The sequence below is a fragment of the Paramisgurnus dabryanus genome, chromosome 19 (genome assembly GCF_030506205.2).
Source record: "Paramisgurnus dabryanus chromosome 19, PD_genome_1.1, whole genome shotgun sequence".
In the NCBI taxonomy this organism is placed as follows: Eukaryota; Metazoa; Chordata; class Actinopteri; order Cypriniformes; family Cobitidae; genus Paramisgurnus; species Paramisgurnus dabryanus.
This window is the reverse complement of record NC_133355.1, coordinates 32,333,273-32,356,500: the sequence shown is the minus strand read 5'-3', so window position 1 is coordinate 32,356,500 and position 23,228 is coordinate 32,333,273. Positions and strand designations below refer to the sequence as shown.

The following is a 23,228-nucleotide window of genomic DNA, read 5'->3' as shown; positions in this document are numbered from 1 at the left end:
TATTACCACAGTAATATGGTTTACATGTAGCTTATTAAATTACCATTACACACTTAACGTCAGATTGCTAGAGGTAATAGTCTCTTTCTAATTTTCATTTCAGAAAATGTATGCGTATCCGGTTTTTCAACGGCAATCGGCAACATCAAGCCGACTCCTCATGGCACCATCAGCAGAGGCAAAGCGCCTAGAAAAGCTTGAGTCCGGAAGGGCCAAAAGTAAAGAGGAGGTGCTGGCAGAGGCTAGATCTTTTGTCAGCACAAATGGTGGAGACCCCAGTGACCAGTTTTTAGTACTGGCCCACTGCAAACTTCAGTTTGGGAAGTACCAGGGCCAGCGATTTAGATGGCTCCTGGAAAACTCTCTGGGGTATGCAGTGTATTTGGTGCTTAGCAGTTCCAGTGAGAAAGCCCATCCAACCCCGCTGTCAGAAAACAAACAGCTGTACCTGCAGTATACTTCTCTTATTAGAGAGATGGCAGAAGAAGCGGAGAAGTATAAGAGAAAGCAGGAAATGCAAGCAGAAGCCCATGCAACTGGAGACCAAGGCTGCTTGATGGTGGAGTTTGGTGACTTCCAGGGCCGGTCCATGAAGGAAGTTTATGAGGACCAGAGCAAGCAGGCCCAAGCCCTCATCAGGTACCTGGTAAAGGCAAATGCCAACCCCAACACCAACATGGCCATTTTCAAGACGTATGTCTTGACAAGACAGGCGTCTGCTGTGGGCACCCGTGTATGCCAGCCTGAACCTCAAGTTGCAACCTCCAGTGCCTCTGCACCTCCACCTGCAACCTCCAGTTCCTCTGTACGTCCACGTGCAACCTCCAGTGCCTCTGCACCTCCACCTGCAACCCCCAGTGCTTCTGTTCCTCCACCTGCAACCTCCAGTGCCTCTGTACGTCCACGTGCAACCTCCAGTGTCTCTGCACCTTCACCCGCAGCCATCCAAACTGGTGTACAGCAGAGCGCCACTGTGAAAGCGCTGTTGATGCGTGGCAAACATTTGTCTCCTTCTCACCTGGCGAGAAAACTCATGTCACCAGTGAAACACTGTGAGTAGGACTGTGTGAATATAGAATTTTCCTTACAGCGGTTTTACATGTATTTATGTATCATTATGGCAAATTTGTTTTTTGTTTCCAGATCCATTACTGCAGTCCACTTTACCTCCTCCAGCAGCAGAACCCCCAGCCACACATTTGACCCGAAGGCAGCTTTTCACTACTGGTAAGCACCATCTTACATAAATTTGTCTCATAAGTTTACGGTGAACAACATAACATAATAACAGTTTTATTATTATTTCTGCTCCAGGCACTTCCGTTTCCACTGCTGAAGATGATGATGAGGAACTGGTATTTGCTGCATCACAATGTGAAGCACAGATAAATACAGGTGTGGCATATGACACAGATGCAAATATTATAAGAATGTTTTTGTGAAAATGCAAAAGCAGAAGCATTTTTTTTTTTTAAATAATCAACATTTTTAACAATTTTTTGTTTACAATACAGAATTATGTCACATCTTGCCTCAAGCTGGATTATGCTTTGAGCGCATTTCTTCGAAACCGTAAGGATGTTTAAAGGTGTCAGTGTATTTGGGTTTCCGAACGTACCCGTTGTTAAACAATCACTGCATAACTTCTTCACACCGCTTGCACTTCTCACTCACTCTTTAGCTCCACCTAAGCAGACAGGATGGTTGGGATCATTGTTGTAATTATTAGAGGAACATCTTTTCCTTAATGTGTCTGTGTGCATGCTTCATGTCTGTGGGCATCATTCATTTATACTAAATTCACCACGCCTCATATCCTTGCTCCATTCTATCTAATTTACACATCAACATTTTATCCCAGCAAGCAAAAACCGAAACCCAATGTAGTCCAGCTATGATTTATCCACTTCTACCCTAAAATAACCTTGAATACATTTTCATGCTGTTCTTGCCTAAATAACTTTGAGATGTATGATATTCCATTATGTAAGCAAAGTCAACAGGTGTTCAAGGTGTTTGCTTTCATTTCTTTTATATGTATCATCTATTTGTGTGCTATGGTTAGACATCTGTTAGACTTTCATGAGCAGCCCAAATTCTGCCTTATTTTAGCCAAAATTGCTTGCTGGGATCTTACATTAATAAAGTGTACACTGGGTTCTTTGCTTCTTAACACTAGTACCATTTTCCTCACTGTTATTCCTAAATCTAATCCTAATAATTATTAATACTTGTCCAAAATTCTGCTTCGCTGACTGTTTGTGGGCTGCTTTGTGGTATTTTACTATGAAATGCAACATTCATCCTTATATTGTTTTTGTTTTAATTCACTCAGAGACCTGTTCTGGTCCGTCTCCATCAGCGGAAACAGCAAAAGCACCAGGTCTTCCACATCATTCACCACCAGCTGAGCTTCCAGTTCACTGGAAAGATCATCTTCCACCTTTCCAGCATGAGTGGATACGGAACACACTATTTAAGGCCAACCCGCGAACCGGCAAGCCAGAACTAGTGTCCCAACTGAAGCTTTGGTGGTATCCTCCTCAGGTCCCTTTAATTCACACTCAGCCGCCCGCCTCACCTGACCTCTTCTTCTGTCGGCCCCTTTTCTTATGGATGCCGCTCAAGATGTGGCGAGTTCCTCTTGTCTGTGTTCGACCAGACTGTGATAAGCACAAACTAACAGCCGCAGGACTTTACCGTACCGTGCGCAAAGTCTTGGACATCGACGGTTGGTATGATCTTGCCACTGAGTATCTGGAGTGCAAACGCTGCAAAAAGAAATATCCCGCCTGGTCCGAGGACATTTTGGGGCAACTGGATATGGGCCACCGCAGTCAGTTTCCAGCTTTGCTGACATACAGGTAATTCATAATGACAATCATTCATTATTAGGCACTTTAATTTGTGATTTTTTTTTTTACCAAACAAAGCATTTGCATGATTATACTGTTGTTTTTTAGATACTCATGTGACAACCGGGTGCTGAGGATGATGAGGGAGAGGACACAGGGCAACAGCGTGACACAGCTGTACAAGAAGCTCATGGAACAACACAGTGAGGCATGGACACAGCGTGTCCTTCAGTACCTGACTGCCTGTGAACCATTTACAAGGTCCTTCCTTGTGCAACCACCTGTGTTTGCGGAGCCTCCCTCTTTACCTGCCCTACCTAAACCTAAGTGGCTGTTAGCCGTGTACGCCAGGGATGTTCTGGGGCGACTGCACGAGGTCAAAGCCAAAATTACATCTGTCTTGGGCTGTGTTCTGAAGATGGACTCCACAAAGAAGGTAACACATCCCTGTATCCAGAAATTTGCCATATGGATATGTGTGTGTACACAGTTTTTAATTATTTTATTTTTTGCAATAGGTCACAAAGAAACTTGCCGGTGCTGCTGCAGGAACAGCTGCCTGGTGCACAAATGTAGGAAACGTACATGGCCAAGTCCTTGTCTCTGTGCTGACAGCCGCAGAGGGACATGGACTGCACCCTATGGCAGTTGGCCTAATGAAACGCTACCGAGAGGCAGGAGATGCAGCCCCGAAAGTGATGTACGTGGACAGAGATTGCTGCAGTCTTCATGGCAAGTCTCAGGTGAATGTCATGTTTTCGGAGTGGGATGAGCTTGAAGTGCGCCTTGACATCTGGCATTTCATGCGGCGATTTGCTGCAGGTGTCACGACAGAGGCTCATCCGCTCTATGGGATCTTCATGGCACGTCTGTCCATGTGCATCTTTGAGTGGGATCCAGATGATGTGGCTGCTCTTCACCGTGCAAAGGAGGGTGAGCTGGCAGCAAAGAAGGCTGGCCACATCTCAGGAAAGGCGCTGAGTGCCCGCATTACCCGGAGAGAGTTGGCACTGCACTGCCGGAGGAGGACCAGGGGTGTGGAGGAGACCACCAGATTGATTGGATCTCTGGTTGATCTGTTTGACAGTGCGAGTGGTAAAGACACTCTGGGAGTTCCTCTGCTGGACCATGAACGGATCCAGCAGATTTGGAAAGAACAGCGTAAGCACGTACAGTGTATCCAAGACCCTGAGAATTTTCCCCTCTACACGAAGACAGGGACACTGAAGAAAGGCGGTGTGGAACTGTGCTGCTACAGATGTGCCCGTGGCTCTACCTCTTTGGAATCATTCCACCTCCACCTAAACCGTTTTATTCCAGGTATTACATACATATGGATTAAAAATATTTCTTTAAAGTAATGTCACATTAATAAATGTCACACTCTACAGTAATATTACAGGTCTTTTCTGATGTCATAAGCATTGACAAAGCTGTCTTACCAGTCACTAGTAACTCTGGTTATAATACCAATAATTGTTTATGTAATTACATAGCACCTCATGTGCAGCACATATCTTGAACATGTGTGACACATAAAACCATTTTTGTTTATCTGACTTTTAGGAACCAGTGCCAGTGATGCACATTTTCAGGCTTATCTTCTTGAGGGCTTAATGCGCTGGAATGATGACAGGATGGAAGATGCCATAAAAGGAGCGTCCTCCATCCGGACATATGGCAGTGCCATGAAAGAGGCTGTGGACAAGCTTTCCCGAACTGTCTTCGGAAAGCCCTGGGATGAGCGCTATCGCCCTCCTGGAGCATATACAGGCAAGAAATTCAATAACTTGTTCTTTTGTAATATTCTACTAAGTTATATATTTAGTGTACTAATGTACTAGACAAATGACTAACTTTTTTTATTCTTGTAGGTGAATTGCTGGGAATGGAGTACCTTTACAGCCAGACTGGCAAAACACTTACTCCAGTGCTCCAGAACCCAGAGGAGGAAGACAGGCTGGTGGAGGAAGTTGATGATCAGGACCTGCAAGATGAGGGGTTTGAGGAAGAGATCATGGAGGACATCACAGTTCCAGTGCTGTATGAGGATGACCCTTGCCGTGATCTTGAAAACAGCCCCTCATCTTTGCCTTTGCATCAGTCCCCAGCATCGATGGCTGATGTGTTACTGGCTGAGCCGTCCACATCATCATCTCCTGGTGGAGAACGACAGCATCTTGCCCCTGCCCATTCAGTGCTGTCACAGCCATCTGACACTGGAAGCAGTATTTCCGACGAGGCTCAGGTAAGACACTTTAAGGTCTTTTTTTTAATTGCTAACAAGCATTCCTCCACATACTCTCCCTCTCTGAACCAATCTACTTTCCTTACCAACCTGTCTTTTTGATCGCTATTGCAAAATTGCTAAATAAGTTCCAAGATATCCCCTTTTAATACTGTAAATCATGGTAATGAGACTAGAGCAGAACACATGGGTTGGCTTTCAAGTAAAACTGCAATTAGCTTAGAATGATTACTATTTCATTTTCTGCTACAATTCTCTATATTTTTAAAACAATTACTGGAGAAATGCATGGAATTTGCCATCATTCTTTTAAAAATGTTTATAACAATTTCAAAAGCAGTGTGTTAGCATTTGAGAAATGTACATAGTATACATAATACATTGGGCTCTATCTTACACCCGGCGCAATGCAGCGCAATGCGCGACGCAAGTGTCTTTCGCTAGTTTCCACCCTAATTTTCACGTTTAGCGCCGCGTTGTTTAAATAGCAAATGCATTTGCGCCCCCTTTTGCGCCCATGGGCGTTCTGGTCTGAAAATGAGGTGTGTTCAGGCGCATTGTTGGCGCGTTGCTATTTTGAGGCAACTAAAATAGACTACGCCATTGACCAACAAAAACCTGGTCTAAAGTCTAAAGTCAATGGCGCAATGTGTTTTATGTTATTTAAAGAGCGCATTAGTAAAATGCGCCTATAAACGGGAGGACAACGCGGGTTTGCTTATCACAAAGTAGGCTACATGAATGCGCAGCAGCACAAAAATGCTTTTAAATATGAAAGATTAAAGGATTGAATGTAAAAGATTATTATTGAGTCTCTTGGACATATTTATAAATGAGGACTGATTATGAGACGTTAAGGCGCAAAGAGCTGCTTCACCAGCCTGGTAAGTAAATAAATGCTTTGCTTTGAACAAATGCGTCTGTTTTTAAATGTTTTTTTTAATGCTACCTCACGGATTTATTGTATATAATGTACCTGTGGATATGGTGAGATGAGAAACATTTGTAAGTAATGCTTAAAAAACTCTTTGCTAAAAAAAACGCTGTCCAAAGTGCTGAAACGTGAGGAGAGCCGTTTGTAATTTCTTTATCTCCTGTTTGTTACAAATAAAGTATTTTTAGAGTACAAACCTTTTCTTACATACTTGTAAATTATGTTTTGATGATATTGGATAGCCATACATTTAAAGCAATTACAAGCCTGCTTTTTACTTCCATGACTAAAAGAAAACGGGTTTTAAAGGTTTTAATAAAAAATAACAATTTCAATACAAGTGAAAAACAACACAATTATTTAACATTAATCTTAAACTGGGGATCGTCTTCCTCCGCTTAGTTTTTCAGTTTACAAAGTCCGTCATTTAAATAGGGATTAGACATAGCGCCAGCGCAACTTGCTTTTAAAGGGGATGAGAGCTGTGACTCTCATTGGTTTACTGCACGTTACGCCCAAAATACTCCCATTACAAAAGGACCTACCCTTTTCGACCATGCGCTCGGCGCAAAAACAATTTTTCCCGTCGTTAAATTAGCAAAAGTGATTCGGACACGCCCATTTAGACGTTGCGCTGTGCGCTTTAGACAATGCGCTTAGATCGTTAAAATAGGGCCCATTGTGTTTTGCAAGTAATAAAGCATAAATGACAGAAGAATTTTGAAAGATGTGGATATTGAATGCATTGAACTGATGGATCACATTAACCTCTTTACCGCACTGTGACATTAATAAGACGTCCAACCCTGTTGGGTTAGTTGCTTGTTCCTGCTTTGACAGGTTTTGACTGTGTACAGTTTTTAAATGCCCTCTTAGTATTGACCTAAAACAATGCTTGATAGCAATTGAAAAAAAAACTAATTAATCTCGTTTTACTCCACATAAATTCACATAAATCTGCATTTACTAGGGAGCAGTCATTGGACCCGATGGCATCGCTGGGTGGGACAAGGTCCTGGATTTGGCTGGTTTCCTGGTGGGTCTTCGTGAGGCTCCTTACCTTACTGACCAGCAGGTGACAGAGGCCATCCAGCTGTGGAAAGCTCTCCTAGATTTCGACAAACAGCGGGTCAACTATCAGCCTCGACATCAGCCTCAGCTGACACATGGGCGCTATAAGGCACCGAAGCGGTCTGGAGTCACACCAGGTGTGGAGAGTGTAAAACGGTGTCTGATTGGACATCCTGGGGGTCCAGCGCAGTGGCCCGATGCCAACCGCTTGGTTAACACCATTTGTATGAAGCTTTGTGCTTTACACAAGTCGTCAACCAAGAAAGATGGAGTTTGCATCCCCAGGTGGTCTAAAGTTATTTCAGATTACCACCACATCCGAGAGTTGGTGGTTAACAATCCAACCCTGATGGATGAAACAACGATCCAGCTGTTTGAGATAAACCATAGGACACTCATTCAGTGGTAAGCAAGGCACATCATTCGCTTCAAATTAACTGAATACTTACACACATATATATAATAAAAATTTCTTTTTTCAGGTTTCGTAAGTGGAAGAATAGACTGGAAATGGGCGTCCTCGGTCAGGGTCTGACTCCATCTAACCCAATTGCTGTGGCTGATACACACCTGCCTCCACCAAGGGAAAAATTTAATGAAGTACCATCAACATCAGGCCCAAAACATCAATTTTTCCTTCCACCAAATCGTGGAGGACAGGCTCCTCTTCTGCGACCAGGTCGAAAGCCAGCTGCTGCCACCAGGGAGTTTCGCATCGCACCTGCCTCCACAGCATCAGGAGTTGTGCAGCCCATTTTAGCACCCATCGCACCTGCCCCCACAGCATCAGGAGTTATGCAGCACATTTTAGCACCGGGGTTATCGTTTGGCACAGTGTCTGTGTCAGTGGTGATTCCACCTTCTGGTGCTTCGACATCCAGTGCAGTCCCAGCTCCCCCTGCTCCGGCGTCTGCTGCTCCTGTGTCCCGTTACACCCAAAGGAACAGGCGCCGACGGGCTGTGGAGAATGAAAGTGGTGTCCAGAAGAGGAAGTATGTGCGAGGGGTTACTTTTAACACGTGCAGCAAATGTGGGCAGCCCAAAACGAAAGAGTTTGGACATAGCCGATATGGTAATGCCACATTTTGTTTGCGTGCCTCAAATGGCAAATCTTTAGAGGAATGGTTGGCAGAGCAGCGCCAGCAAGAAAGATGTCAAACTCCACCACCTCAATAAATAACATCTTTCCTGTATATATTGTACATATTTGTGCGTGTGTGTGTGTGATCATTTCAATATTTGTGTGTATTTATTTTAATAAAAAAATTTACATCTGAAGTGTCTGTGGATCTGATAAATAAATCCGAAAAATCATATCAATCAAATCATATGCCACACAAAAACACGTCTTTAAAAAAACATTTTTATATAAACATAAAAAACATACAAATTTACCTTACTTTCATTACCTTATAAACACGTAATATTTTATACAAAATAATATACACAAAATAATGAATATCAATCAATATAATGATATGTCATAGTACATAACTAAAAGAGGCACAGTTAAATGAACCATGTTTTTTGTGGTAAAAGTGTAGTAACCATGCTTTTTATAAATTTTTATATAAACATAAACAGGTAATGTTCTTTTAAATAATAATATACACAAAATTATTAATATCAACCAATATAATGATCATAGATAATAGGCATAGTTAAATTAACCATATTTTTGTGGTAAAAGTGTAGTATGGTTTTTATTCATTTTTATATAAACAGGTAATGTTCTTTAAAAAAAATAATAGACACAAAATAATAAATATCAATCAATATAATGACATGCCATATAGATAACTAAATAGTTGCGCGGTTAAATTAACCATGGTTTTTTTTTGTAAAAGCGTAGAAACCATGCTTTTTGGTGTATTGTTTACTATTAGCAAAACCATGTTTATTTTGTGGTAACCATGGTTTTACTACAGTACATTTTTTGTAAGGATTTGTTGGATACTTCGTCACGCAGACCACGGGTTCGAGTCCAGCCCGCGGAGGGTGACTTGTTTCAAATATAACTAAAACTACTGTAACATAACATAACGCAGAGGAAAATATCCAGAATATTGTTGCAGGTGAAATTTGGCGCCGCATACCCGCTTTTTGCGTCTTTTTCGCTTGCGTGCGGGGGCGCAAAGATTGGGCCCCTTCCTTTGCGCATCGAGCGCTCTACGAGTTGAGCTAATTCCCTTTACCCCTGCCTCCTGACTGCTTTGGCTTGTTGAAAGGTGGCTGCGAGGTTGTGGGAAAGTGTTTGTGAGGGCGGCAGGGCTGGCACCAAACAAGTGGCTCGTTAGTCTAGGGCAGGGATTCCCAAAGTGTGGTACGCGCACCCCCAGGGGTACGCGAGCTGCCACCAGGGGGTGCGCGAGAGGAAAAATGTAATGGCGGTCTGTTTCTTTAAGTGGGATTTTTCCATACTATAAATAAATAAAAAAATGAACAGTAAACATTTCCTTTGTAATCGCTTTTATTTTAAATAAAAAACTATAATTTATTCGTTTTTGATAGAAACGTAGAAGACAGCTGCTGTCTTTTTCTACGCACTGCTCTTCTGTTATGCACTGCAGCCGCTATATGCGTGCCAACTCGTTTCATTCATTCCATATATATTATAAATATGCTTAACTGACTGAAATCAGGGAAACTGTCATGTGGGACGTCTTATGATAAAGTTGTTAGTCACGAAGGAGGAGAGGGACCAAGAGAGAGAGACTTTTTATGGCAAAAATAGAAATAATGAAATGTGACGAGACATGGGCACAGGATACGCGAGCAATGTGTTTTCATGCATGGTAAAGAGACCGCCAATGAATTATATAATAAAATACATAAATACTTACTGTAGAGAACTTATTAAAAGCTTTCATTTAATTTTGTTTGAAACTTGAGCTGTTATAATGAATCTGCAAACTATTATACACCTTTTGTGCGAACCGTAAAGGCTTTCGTTAATGTGTTTGATGGGTCTGCACGTGACGCACTGGTAAACATGAGGAAACCTCTCATATGTCATCTATTAGCTGACGGCAGTAAGTGTACGTTTTTACCATAGTAAACTCGAATGGCGTCTAAATATCACAGTGGTTAAACGCATACACGGGGGCGCGCATCATCTACGCTGAGCGTAGTTTCAGATGGTGCAATAGGCGTAAATATTTTTCACAATGTTGGACGTAGCTAAGCCCGACGTAGGACTATTACACCCAACTTCTTAACGTCCGGCTAGTGCAACCGTCCCTTGGTTATTTGCGCATGATTAAACATGAGTATTTATGGTGAGAAAATAAAGCTTTTTTGGATTTTTTTTAAATGGGGATTGGGGGTGCGCCAACCTGGTTGGGACATAGAAGGGGGTGTGCAAGAAAAAAAGTTTGGGAACCCCTGGTCTAGGGGTATGATTCTCACTTAGGGTGCGAGAGGTCCCGGGTTCAAATCCCGGACGAGCCCTCTTTAGACTGATCCCTATGAGCTTTAACACACAACACCGCTGTGTATGGCAATCCTGGCAGGAAAGTAATGTCAACGAGAAACCTGCGAAGGACGTCAGAGACCTCTCAGCGACGCGTCCGCTTTTGGCCTTTCCAGGTCGAAACCATGTCCGAGGGGGTCCTTGTTTGTTAACCCCTAGACGATCCCCCTACCCTTTAAGCTTTCTACCGGAGGGCTTGCTGTTTTAACAAGCGATGAGTTAATTTCAAGCAACACAATTGACTCAACCCGAAAAATGACCCAGGCTATTCGACCTACTCCCTCCTGGCCGGGAGAAGCACATCATCCTGGCCACTGGGCCTGGGTAGGTACCCTGAGGTGCCTGGAGCTATGAGACTTAAATATACAACCAGGCTAGTGATGCATGGTGTCCAATTTAGTTTACGGATGATTTATCGGAATTTTCTCCTAAAATCTAAAATCAACACTTGGAAAATGCGATAAAGACATGGCTTCTAAGATGTTACTTGACGTTACAAGTTACACTAAGTATTGGGGTGCCCCTTCTAATAAAGATGTTTGGGGTGACACAGTTGGCACCCCAAACAGAGCACAGCTGTCTCACAGCAAGAAGGTCCCCTGTTCAAGCCCTGGCTGGGTCAGGAGGCCTTTCTGTGTGGAGTTTACATGTTCTCCTTGAGTCAGCATGGAATTACTCTGGGCACTGCATTATTTGGTTTCCTTAAACAGTCCAGAAACAACACACACGTTGATCTATACACACACACACACACACAGAAACCGAGGGAAGGGCAATTTGACATCTCCAATTCACCTAACCTGCATTTCTGACTTTGCCAATAACCAGTTCTCGCCATGAATATAGGCATAGATGCTGAACTGGCTTTAATAGTAAATTAACATATTTATCTATTCCACTTTCTCCAATCAATACAAATATTAATGCTATACCATACAGACCATGTCAAATAATTTTGTTTCCATCTATGTTGCAACAGTTTTGGAAAGGACTTTTTCTGTGCTGAAATGACTGTGGCCCTGTGAACAAATCATTGAAGGGTTTGGGTGATGAGTGTTTTGTTCAGAGCCTGTAATTCATAACAAAGGTGTTCAGCTGGGTTCAGGTCCACGATTATGCAGACCAGCAATAAGCATGTACTAATATGTACTAATATCGATAAGAGCTTATTTTGACACCAGCACAACGCGCACACACTTTGCTTATCTAACCTACACAGATGCAACAGTTATTTTTGCAAATTATAAATTGTTTCAATAAAAAATATTAACACATGAGATAAGGGAAATCATTGTCGTGAGCATTGTGGTGATAGTTTTTATTTATTTTTTGTGGCTGCGTTAAATTATTATCATGCAAATAACGAATAAAATATTTTTATACGTTTTTTTTGTGGCTGTATTACGTTTATTTTATGTAAATAATAATTAAAATGTTTTCATAAGAAACCTTATGTGAACTTGATTTGTAAGTGTACTTTGGGGTTGGACTGCTTGCGTTTCTTGGCTTTCAGTGGTGAGGGTGGACTCAGCGATGTCCTCTGCTGGCGTCAGGTCCTGTTTATAGGCAGATCCTCCTCCCGTTACACGGCGTGCCCGATTTATGCTGGCAAGCTTGGGATTCCCTCGTCTCCTGACATCATTGTAGCACTTGCGGCGCAACGTCCTGGGGATGCCAGCTGATGAGACAATTGTGGCTATTTCCTCCCACGCCTGTTTAACCGCGACTTATTTGGGCGGGTTTCTCCCATCCCCATAAAAAACAACTTCTCTGTCTTTGACTGCTCTTACAAGAACGTCGGTCTCCTCGGCTGTAAACCGCTCCTGGCGTGCGCCTGGTAAATCCGTCATAATAATAGCGACCCGCCATGGAACTTGCGCACTTGCGTTTAAAGGGAATGTTTGATGACGTTCTAATTGGTTTATTTGACGTTACGCCCAAACCACACCTATGAATAATGAACCTACTTCAGACCAACCCCTTATTGATTTGCGCCTGGCGCAAGAGTTATTTCTCCCGCCGGGAAAATAGCAACAGCGCCCAAGATCGGCCCACAAAGTCACTTGCGCTTTGCACTTGCATTTCAGATCGTTAAAATAGGGCCCTATAACTTTTTTAGGATAGGCCTATATGAGAAGACTTATATCACAACTGTTAGGCTACATATTTGTCAGCGTGGCACATTCAAGTACACAATGACACTAGACTAAAATTAAATGGGTTTAAATTAAATTTTAATGTAGATTTTGTCGACTAAAATCTCATGGCATTTAGTTGAATAAAACTAGACTAAAACTAAATCAATTCAGATGACTAAAACTAAATAAAATTTTATTCAAAAGACTATGACTATGTTTAATCTGTGTTTGTTCTTCCATGTCAAATATTGAGGTGTTTAATTTCTTTCTCTATTAGGAAGTAAAACCTCATAAACAGGGGCGGGTCTAGAAAATTATTTATGGGGTGGCAAGGGGGTGGCATGAGAACTACGAGGGGTGGCAATGAAGTAAGCATCCTTGCATGGTTGTCGTGGATACAAGAAATTATATACAGTATATACTTTATTCGGTGTATATGTCACCCCCAGGGGCTGGCTATGTTTGACTGAAGCCACGCCCCTTCTCAACTTCCACCTCGAGGAGGTCCCCAAAGCCAACCCAATGACCAGACAACACGAGAACAGGTAAGTAAAATATAAAACAATCTTTATTGAGTTTAAATATTTAAAAGGACTGGGGAAATGGGAAAAGGGGAATTTAAAACTAATAAGTCTCTGGCTCCTCCCTCCAGGGAGACTGCAGCCACGAGCAGGCAGGGACGAAGGGCAACGGGGGTACAGACCACCGTAAGCCGGGGGGGGAGGGGAAACGTCAGGCTCCGGCCTGGTCCCTGCTATCCGTGGCGCCCTCCTTCTTCCTTCCTGGAGGCAGAGTACAACACAGTGTGGCTGGTAAGTGGACTTTTCGCTATCTGCGTACCTTTCTCCTGTTCGGCAGGGGGTCTTCGCCCCGCGTGCATTCACGTTTCTCCGTCGTACGTTCACTCTCTTGCTCCTTGTTCTCCACAGGTGGCCGCTGGGACACAAAGCACTGTTACTTGGATTTTGGATGCTCCTCACCTGGACTGCTGTTTACAGCTCTCTTGGTAGGTATAGCTCTCCACAGTCTGTTCTCTGAATGTTCACTCTCGTTCTCCCTTTGCTCCACAGATGACTACTGGGACACAAAAGCACTGTTAATCTGGACTCGGGGTATTTCTCACCAGCTCTGCTGTTTACAGCTCTCTTGGTAGGTATAGCTCTCCACAGTCTGTTCTCTGAATGTTCACTCTCGTTCTCCCTTTTGCTCCACAGGTGACTACCGGGACACAAAAGCACTGTTACTTTAGACTTTGAGCACTTCTCACCAGCTCTGCTGTTTACAGCTCTCTTGGTAGGTATAGCTCTCCACAGTCTGTTCTCTGAATGTTCACGCTCGTTCTCCCTTTGCTCCACAGATGACTACTGGGACACAAAAGCACTGTTAATTTGGACTTGGGGTATTTCTCACCAGCTCTGCTGTCTACAGCTCTCTTGGTAGGTATAACTCTACACAGGTCCAGCAGAGGGGCGAAGATGACACACCGCCTCACCGGGTCGAGCGCTGCCCTATCCTCGCTTCCCGTAGGGCGATCGAATACTGGACAGGGGCGCCCCTTTGTAGAGACCACGGGGCGGCGGAACTCTTTCGCCTCTGACTCTGTGACAGGGGCAGACACAGGTAAGTTTCCAATGCAAATAATTCTAATGTTGTACTCACACTTGCTGACAGCTCTCAATCTGCGTCGCTGCACGCTCCAAGCAGCACACTGCGTATAATAGCTGGTAATTTCTGAGGTCGTTAGCCTCTCCGTCCTCTGCCCAGTGAAAAATGGATGATGCGGGGTTTCGTCTGACAAGACACACAGCAACCCACAGCAAATACACAGCACCACTTCAACGTGAAAAGTTTACTAATTGCAAAGACTCACTCACCACACTATCAGTGTACACAACAAAAGACGCCCTGCGTCCTCCACTCCGTTTGGGCTGGATGAGGGCGATGGAAAACGACCGGAATGGTAGTTCGTTGCTGTGGCTGTTTGGATAGACGCTTCTGCAGCTCACCCACCACGCTGTTTCAGGGGTAGGGCCGCCCTCCTTCTCCTGGAGGTATCCAACGATTACACAGGTTAGTTTGTACAAGTCACTCAACACCAGAGTTGATACTCACAGCGGTTTGCCTTTGTTTACGTTGCAACACAAAGTCGGTTTCCTTCCTGCTTTACTTCTTTAATTTTGCCACTTAGACCAATGTTTCTTCTACCCGTAGGATCTTCCTTTAACTCCAGCGTTTCCACCGCAAACTACAACGAGGGAGAGAGAGAGAGAGAGAGAGAGAGAGAGAGGGAGGGAGAAAATGTAGACAGTAGGGATGGCTCTCGCGAAACTGACGTTTCGACACTGTGTCGAGATCCCGAAGCGTAAATGTTTCGAAACACTGCTCCGAAATGTGATTCGAAACACCCATGTCACGTGATGAAGTGATTCGAAACACCAAGCGGTGCATTTCACAAGTATTTCGAAAGGTGGCGTACCTGTCGAATCTGCTTCGAATCTTAAACTGACAGGGTAGGAAACAAAACTGACAATACCTCATAGATGCGTTTTTGGCAAGATCAAATACTATAAATTACTGAAAAGAAGTAAATTTTCCTCATAGGTATGTAACACTTAGGCTACTTACAAAAAATGCATGCCAGCAAGTGTCCCTTGTGTGAGAATGTTTTCAAAGGCTGGAGAAATTATATGTAAAAAAGTAGCTGGGTGAGTTTATCAACACAGAACAATTTATATATTTGAATAAAGATCTTTATATGTAAACAATGTGGCATATTATGGCTTGATATATTTTATGAATCTCTTATTATTTATTTGGTATATCTCTATTCTATTTTTTTTTTCATTAAATAGACCCGAATAGCCTATAGTTATCGACAATTGTGAGCCTAAAAGCTCATGTAGTTGTCAAACAGATGTTAAAACAACAACAAAACTATTTTATTATGATGACGTAGCACATACATTTCCCAGGTTCGATCCAAAGATCTACGAATGAGAGTCGAGAGCACTATCCACTCTCCCATTCTATCACTTGTGTATCAATCAAACAACATGTGGGATACAATTTGTCAGCGCTCGTCTAAAATCTTGTCAATGCTGCTTCATGTAAAGACATGCAAACGACCGCTAGGTGTCACTGTGGAGGCGGTTTCGGATTGATGTTTCGAAGCCTCGAAACATACGGCACAATTGATTCAACTGTTTCAGTGTTTCACGAAGCCTCGCTCTGCCCACCACTAGTGATGTTACGTCTGACACCGAAGCTTCGATGCTTGCTTCGGACTCGAAAAGTCCTCGCAATGAACCACTGTTTCGGAGCTTGTATCGTTACGTCACTAGTCACGTGAAATACGACGTCTGAAGCAAACACACTGGTTCATTTCTCTAGTGAACCACACGACATGCTTTGACAGCCCAATCCGGCGTTGACAGGTTTGAAACTTGGCGGCTTTATTTTTCACGCAAGTGAAGCCAAACCATAGAAAAGCTTTCTAAAACAATTTTGTGTACTCCAGGATCATCTGTTTCATGCGAGAGAATATTCTCCGAAGCTGGTGAATTTGTAAAAAAAAAATCGCCCACATCACCAAATGTATAGCCTAACGTTAGGCTATATTATTAAATTTTTTAAAAATATAAACATGTATTATAATTAGTATAAAATTATATTTCTGAATAAAAACCACAACATTTAATGAATACCCTGCTCCACATTATCCAAGCCCTGTCCAGTTGCCCTCTGCCACATTATAAATACATTTTTAAATGCATAAATGTCCAGTTAGTAAGTTGTAGAGTGCTGTATCCTACAGCTAAATATTCACACACAAACACATCTCAGGCTCAATGTTTTAATGAGGGTTTGAAACAACACAGTGTCAAAGCTCTGACAGCCAAAATGGGGCGGATACATTAGCATACTCGCATTGTCAGCTTTGTTGCATTACATTTACTTCACCAGCAGATGGTAGTGCGCATTTTCTGTTTGAATGAAGCTTCGAGTAATGAACCATTTTCGGCACAATTGTATCGGAAAGCAATAATGCTTCGAAACGCTTCATTTGGCCATCACTACCCACCACTAGTAGACAGCCACCAATGTCTATCACCGAGCACAGCTCCGTTCCTCAGCACACACAAAACGTGTCCAACTGTGATTTAACTGCTCTTCAAATACTCCTTCATGTACTCCAGTTGTCCAATCACCCGGCGATCTCTTTAACTACACACAGCTGTGCTCAATCGACTGATTACAGCCCTTCGCGATGCTGCCGGATGTCCGGTGTTTCCTTTCTCCGGTCTGGGCGGAAACATCCGGGCGGAACCAAACTTTCCTAACTTTTGGTTCCGCCCAAAAAGATCGTCACCTTGTGACATATACACTGGACCACACATTTTTATAACATAAAAAAACGCAACACCAAATGTTCCTATAAGTACCCAAGCAGCTACCTTTAGCATCTCTTCTGTAGCACTCTTTATCTTAATACTAAGTTAATACATACATCTTACCAATATCTAAAAACACTGACTGTAACCATGATGAGCAAGGTTGAACATAATATGTATAAAGACTGTTATATAAATAAAATAGGTTTGCATAGTTTATATTAATGTAAAACATATTTGAAAGGCACACATCTCTTTCTCTCTGTCACGATAATCCGTGACATGTTTTGCATTTGTTCCGATTGTTCTCACCTGGACTGATTACTTACCTCATCACACCTGTATGTCATTTAGTCTGTCTATTTAAGCCTTGTTTGTGTAATGTTTACTGCCGGATCATTGTTGCTACTTCCATGTCTGTATCTGTTCCACGTTTGATGTTCCTGTTTTACTTACCTGCCCGTTGTTTTACTCCTCGTGTTTTTGTTTCTCGTTTGTTATTAAATGTTATTTATTTGATTATGAACTTACACTTGTGTCCTTACTCCTGTTCCCAGTCGTGACACTCTCATAACCATCTTCTTTAATCCTTTCACTCACTTCATGATGGATTTCTGTCTTTTCACTTCTCTTTAGCTCTTTGCCATCCATATGTTTCTTTCTTTCATGACTTCATCTACTCCTCTCCCTTCCAAAACATATTTTTCTGTTTATTTGTGCCTTCCATTCCCATAGTAGGCTATTTGATTTTTCTATTCTTTTTGGTTAAAAAAAAATGGATATCAGCCTTTCTTTTCAAAGTATCATGAAAAATGCAGCATTAAGTTTTGTCTTTCAAGCTTTCTAAACATACACAACACTTAATAGTTTTGTCTCTTTAATGAAGACAAATAAAAACATTAGACTATATCATAACGAGCGATTTCATATGCATGTATGGAATATTTTGATTGCTGCAGTAGCTAAAAAGACATGACAGGTTAACTCTAGAAAGAAAAGATATTTACTGCTTACACAAACCTGCAGTTCAGTTGTTTTAACTACCAAGCAACTACCTCATGCAATATTAAACAATCAACAGTTTAATTTTTGTATTTTTATCCTGATGCAACATTTATCTGTAAAATATGACCGTATTCAGTACTCTGATTTGCTGATGTGATGCTCAACTTAATCACTTAAAGACACTAAAGAGAAACCACTAATTTTTTGGCAGCATGTGATGATGTTAGGTGCTTCATTAGATCAGAATTACTTGCTACAGAAGTCAAGAGACTATTTCACTGTAGAGGTTCAGTCTTCAGCTGGCTGGCAGGGGCAGCCACTGGCGGGTCACGTGACCTGACACTCAGCCACTGGCAGGTCACATGACCCCCCAGTAGCTGCCACTGGCAGCCGCCATCCCTGCCAGTGGCAGCGATTTCTTAAAAGTGATAGTTTAACGTATTTGTAAGTGATATGCTTTGTCTTTTATTCATTCAGTATGTTTAATGTCTATGCGTGTTAGTTTTTTGAGTATGAACTTGGATTAAAAGGTATTTTTCATAATGTAGCGCCTTTCTTTTCTGTTCAAAACCGGATTTATTTGCTTTGTCTAATGGATCTGTTTTATATGTCAGTCAAATGGGTATTAAGGCTTGAATTGGAAGCTCTGTGCATATAGATCCTACCCGCCTGCTCCCGCTTACATTATTATATCAAACGAAATATTTTCAACAGGCAGCTTGTCAGACAGTCAGTATTGTGGGCGGACTTTTGATGGGCACACTCCTGCTCTCCGCAAAAGGAATTATATAATTGTTTTACTCTCCTTATGGATGTCTTCCAATAAACAATCATCAATTTGTAAACATTTATCCCGTTTAAGCTGCTTAAAACAATTGATATGTACTAGATGCATTCACAACCAGCTGTTTTGCGCGAACTTTGAAGTGCACCCTCCTGCTCTTAACAAAAGGATTTATATTATTTTTTCACATTGCGCATTTCTTCAAAACCGTAAGGATGTTTAAAGGTGTCAGTGTATTTGGGTTTCCCAACGTACCCGTTGTTAAACAATCACTGCATAACTTTGTCACATCGCTTGCACTTCTCACTCACTCTTTAGCTCCACCTTAGCAGACAGGATGGTTGGGATTCATTGTTCTAATTATTAGAGGAACAGCTTTTCCTTACTGTGTCTGTGTGCATGCTTCATGTCTGTGGGCTTCATTAATTTATACTAAATTCACCACGCCTCATATCCTTGCTCCATTCTATCTAATTTACACATATACATTTTATCCCAGCAAGCAAAAAGCAAAGTCAACGGGTGTTTAAGGTGTTTTCTTTCATTTCTTTCACATCTTCTTAAAGTATATGCATCATCTATTTCTGTGCTATGGTTAGACATCTGTTAGACTTTAATGGGCATCCCTCCTCTGCAACTGTGTGCAACAGTGCAACACACATCGCCAACAGACAGACAGGTAGGTAGGCAGGCTGGAGCTCTTTACACAGGTCGTATTCCAGCTGTGTTTTTTTTTACTTGTGGGGAGGTCCCCAGATAGCAGACGGAGTCTGCCCGAATGTGGCCTCATGATGGCACTGCTGGCGTGCTGCCGGCAACGGCATGCAACATGTCATCCAAGTATGGGCCAGGTGTGGCAATGATGGCACTGGATCCATGATGGCAGATAACATTTGGGCCAGTTGTGGGTGGGAGGTATGTGGCCCAGATAAGTGTAGTGATTCTGGCCCATATCAGTCTAGTGATTGTAAGCCACATTTGATTAACAATAAATAATTATAAGAATTGAAGGATTTTCAGGCTTTCATCTTAATCTTAATGTTAATTTAACTTTTATTAAATAAAATGTTAGTTTTGTATTAAAAGAAGCTAATATATTTGGACATGTTTGTCTACATTTTAATCACATAAACATGCCTTCAGATCATGGGTCAAGATTATTTTGTTCAAATGACCCTGAACTTTCAGAATATTTTTTTTCTGAATTTAAAATTTTTGATAACGTTGCTTTGAGAAGCACGCCATGGATCGATTAGATTTAAACTTGCTTTTGCGCGATTTTCATTGTAGCAGGAGTTTATTCCTGCTGAAGATTTCTGACTTCAATGACTGAGTAAAACTATCATTGTGTACAATCAGATGTTAGAAATGCACGATATGTTTCACTGTGCTTTTGCCTGCCGAAGTGTTAAAAAAGTACAAATCATTGTGCCAGTTAACCTTCGCGTTACGTTAAGGATGCACAGTTTATTATGCAGTGCAACAAGAACCTACACGCTGATGACATCAAAGTACTGCGAGAGCGACTCGAATGATCATGGGCAGGATTCTGATTTCAAATCGCTCTCGCGGTATTTTAACGTCATCCGTTTGTCAGTTCCTCCAACGCAGCATTACGTCGAACACCTTGTCAAAAATGATTGAGATGGCCAATCAAATCAAAAAAGGCGAGTGCCACTGGCCAATCACATAACAGAAGACGAGCTTTCCTGTTAACGCAAGCCAAGCGGCGGCCAATCAAAACAATAGGCGGGTTTACCGCCAGGAGAAGCAGTTACGCCGCGTCAATCAATCATAACGGACACGGATTTCAAAGGCAGCAGGATGAAAGATAACCAGTAAGTACCTGAACTTAAATATTTAAACTTTTTCAATCATAAAAATGTTTTTGTTTAAATGTCTAGCAAAAGTATAAAGGGATGCAAACGTTTACGTGATTCAGGTGTAATGTAATGCGTTATATTGCCCGTGTGACATAAATTGATATTAAATTAGCTGTTTTCTATAAGGTTAAGAATTACTGTGATCATATTATAATGAACTTGGTTATCTGGTCTTCCTGATGTTAGAAGAACATTTATTTAAAATATATATATATTTAAAATGTATTTCTGTAATGTTTAATTTGATTTTTTTGTAAAAGTGTAACAGGTCTGTGTTCATCAAGACATGAAGACTCTGGAGTGGGACAAGAGAAGGATGATGGGGTGTATATTCGAATAGACACATTAAGGTAAATTAAATATTTTTGGCCCATGTTTGCATCTTTGTGTTTATATATCAAAAGATTGCTCTGTGATTTCAGTGAAAGCTAATAAATACAGAGGGCTGGACAGTGGTTTTTAATTGATTGAGTAAGAACTGACCATAGCCTAACATTAATTTAGTTACCCGAATTGCATTGTTGAATACAAAGGAAAATGGTAAAAATACAAATATTTTGTATATGGAATACTGTCTATTTTCTGTTAATCATCTGCTGTGTTTGCTTCAGGTAAAGAGGTGAGACAAGGATGCTGACAGGACAGGAGGAGGTGACATTCAGGTTAGTGACAGTACATCAGAGCCACCATTTAATTTAATGTTAATTTGTTTGCTTCCAAAATCAATACTTGACAAATCTTTAGAATTATATCTGCAAAGCTGAATTTCTCATAGGTGGATAAAGTATGACAGCAATTGTGAAGACCTTAGACGTCGTGCAGTATATGGTTCTTCTCATAAATTGATGTTTACTCACTCCTCTTTCATTTATATTGATTTGACTTAATTTTCTTGGTAAATAATAATGGCGATATTCCTAATATAATATATTTTAAGTACATGCTTAGAACATATCTCATTTGCTTTGTATCTAAATGAAAAGTATGTCTTTAAGGTCTAAGCAAGGTTTCATTTTATTTAGACATTCAGCGCAGACATTTTCATCCAAAGCAACTTAAGGAAGAAAACAAGAAGCAGTTCATCCTAAAAGCTTCATCTTCTAATTCTCTATCTAAATGTTTTAAAGTATATCATTATGCTTTTAATTACTTTATTATATCGCTTTTGCTTCATAACATTTATTGATTTGCATCTGTTTTCTTTTATATAACAGTGGGCTGTTGTAATGTTTACATCTATGGGAAGAGGAGCTGAGAAGAAAAGAGAGGCTGGAAAGCAGTACTTCTTGTAGAGGATAATCCTGAATAGGAACACTTTCTCATATACACATAGATTATTATTAGTGTTTGATATTTTTTTCATTTTTATTAATTGTATTGTTTTAATATTTCGTTTTATTTGAAATGACCCAAGTTAGATTCATGCTAATACTTTAACTGAAACTTGTATCTTTGCGTGAAGCTGGATGTGTCAGGACTCTGCCTTGAAGTCTTGTTATATTTGTATTTTGTCATGGTGGCAGAGTTCTGGCAGTCCCTGGCCTTGTGTGGAGGTTCATGCCTTGTTTTTGTGTTTGGCATGTGCCTCCGGTGTCTTGTCCTGTGACCCCGCCCCCTCGTTCTCCTGCTTATTAGTTATCATTAGTTTATATCCATCACCTGTCTTGCCTCATTATCTTGTTTAGCTTTTCTATATATATCCTTTCGTGTTCATTGTCATTTGCTGTGTCATTTTGTATAGTTCTTGTGTCTACTGTTCTTGTTAAAGAGAAGATCCAGTTAGTCTAGTTTCATGTCCTAGTCAAGTTCAGTGTTTAGTCTTTGGTCATTTCGTTCTGTTCATGTGTTTGCTCCCTCGTGGGCTTTTGTTTTTGTGTTTGTAAATAAAGTGTTTTTTGTTCCCCGCTGACATCGGTTGCATTTGGGTTCTCCCCTGCAAATTCCTCACAGGATGTAGAGTTGGTTTCACATACACATGAAGTTTCTAAATAACTTAACTAACTTTTAAGTTCAGTTTGGTTTAAACTTGTATTTACCCATGGTAATTCATTTAAATTTCAATTCATGCTAATATATTAATTTCAATGAAAACTTCTGTATTTGTATATAGCTGGTAATTTGGGCAAACTACGTTTAACACAAATGTAACTGTCACAAAGTTTTTTTTATTATCAGTTTGTTCTAAACTTTTGTCTGTTTACTAAGGATGAAATTGCTTTGTAATTTAAGTTGTTGGTGTTAGATTCATGCCAATAATGTATTTGAACAAACTAGTATTTTTGTTTATTGCTGGCAGTTTATACTACAGTAGAAGAGTTTTAAGACGTACAATGTTGTAGTGTTATTGACTTGTGTGTTATTTATTAATAAAAGGCAAACAATTTGAAAGTAATTTTTCGTGTGATTTATTTATTAATATAATTTGGGCAAGATTAGGCTGAGTTATG

The 23,228-nt window shown here is 41.1% G+C and overlaps 1 protein-coding gene and 1 long non-coding RNA gene across 2 annotated transcripts in view; both read left to right on the top strand.

Annotated features, from left to right (window-relative positions):
- Nucleotides 1–23,228, top strand: part of LOC135735099 (CMP-N-acetylneuraminate-beta-galactosamide-alpha-2,3-sialyltransferase 1-like) — a 473,227-nt gene that overhangs the window by 345,778 nt on the left and 104,221 nt on the right. The window lies entirely within an intron of this gene.
- Nucleotides 20,427–23,148, top strand: LOC135735059 (uncharacterized). Its single transcript, XR_010527459.2, has 4 exons — nucleotides 20,427–20,736; nucleotides 21,042–21,131; nucleotides 21,393–21,443; nucleotides 21,996–23,148. It is a non-coding gene; the product is annotated as an uncharacterized lncRNA (long non-coding RNA).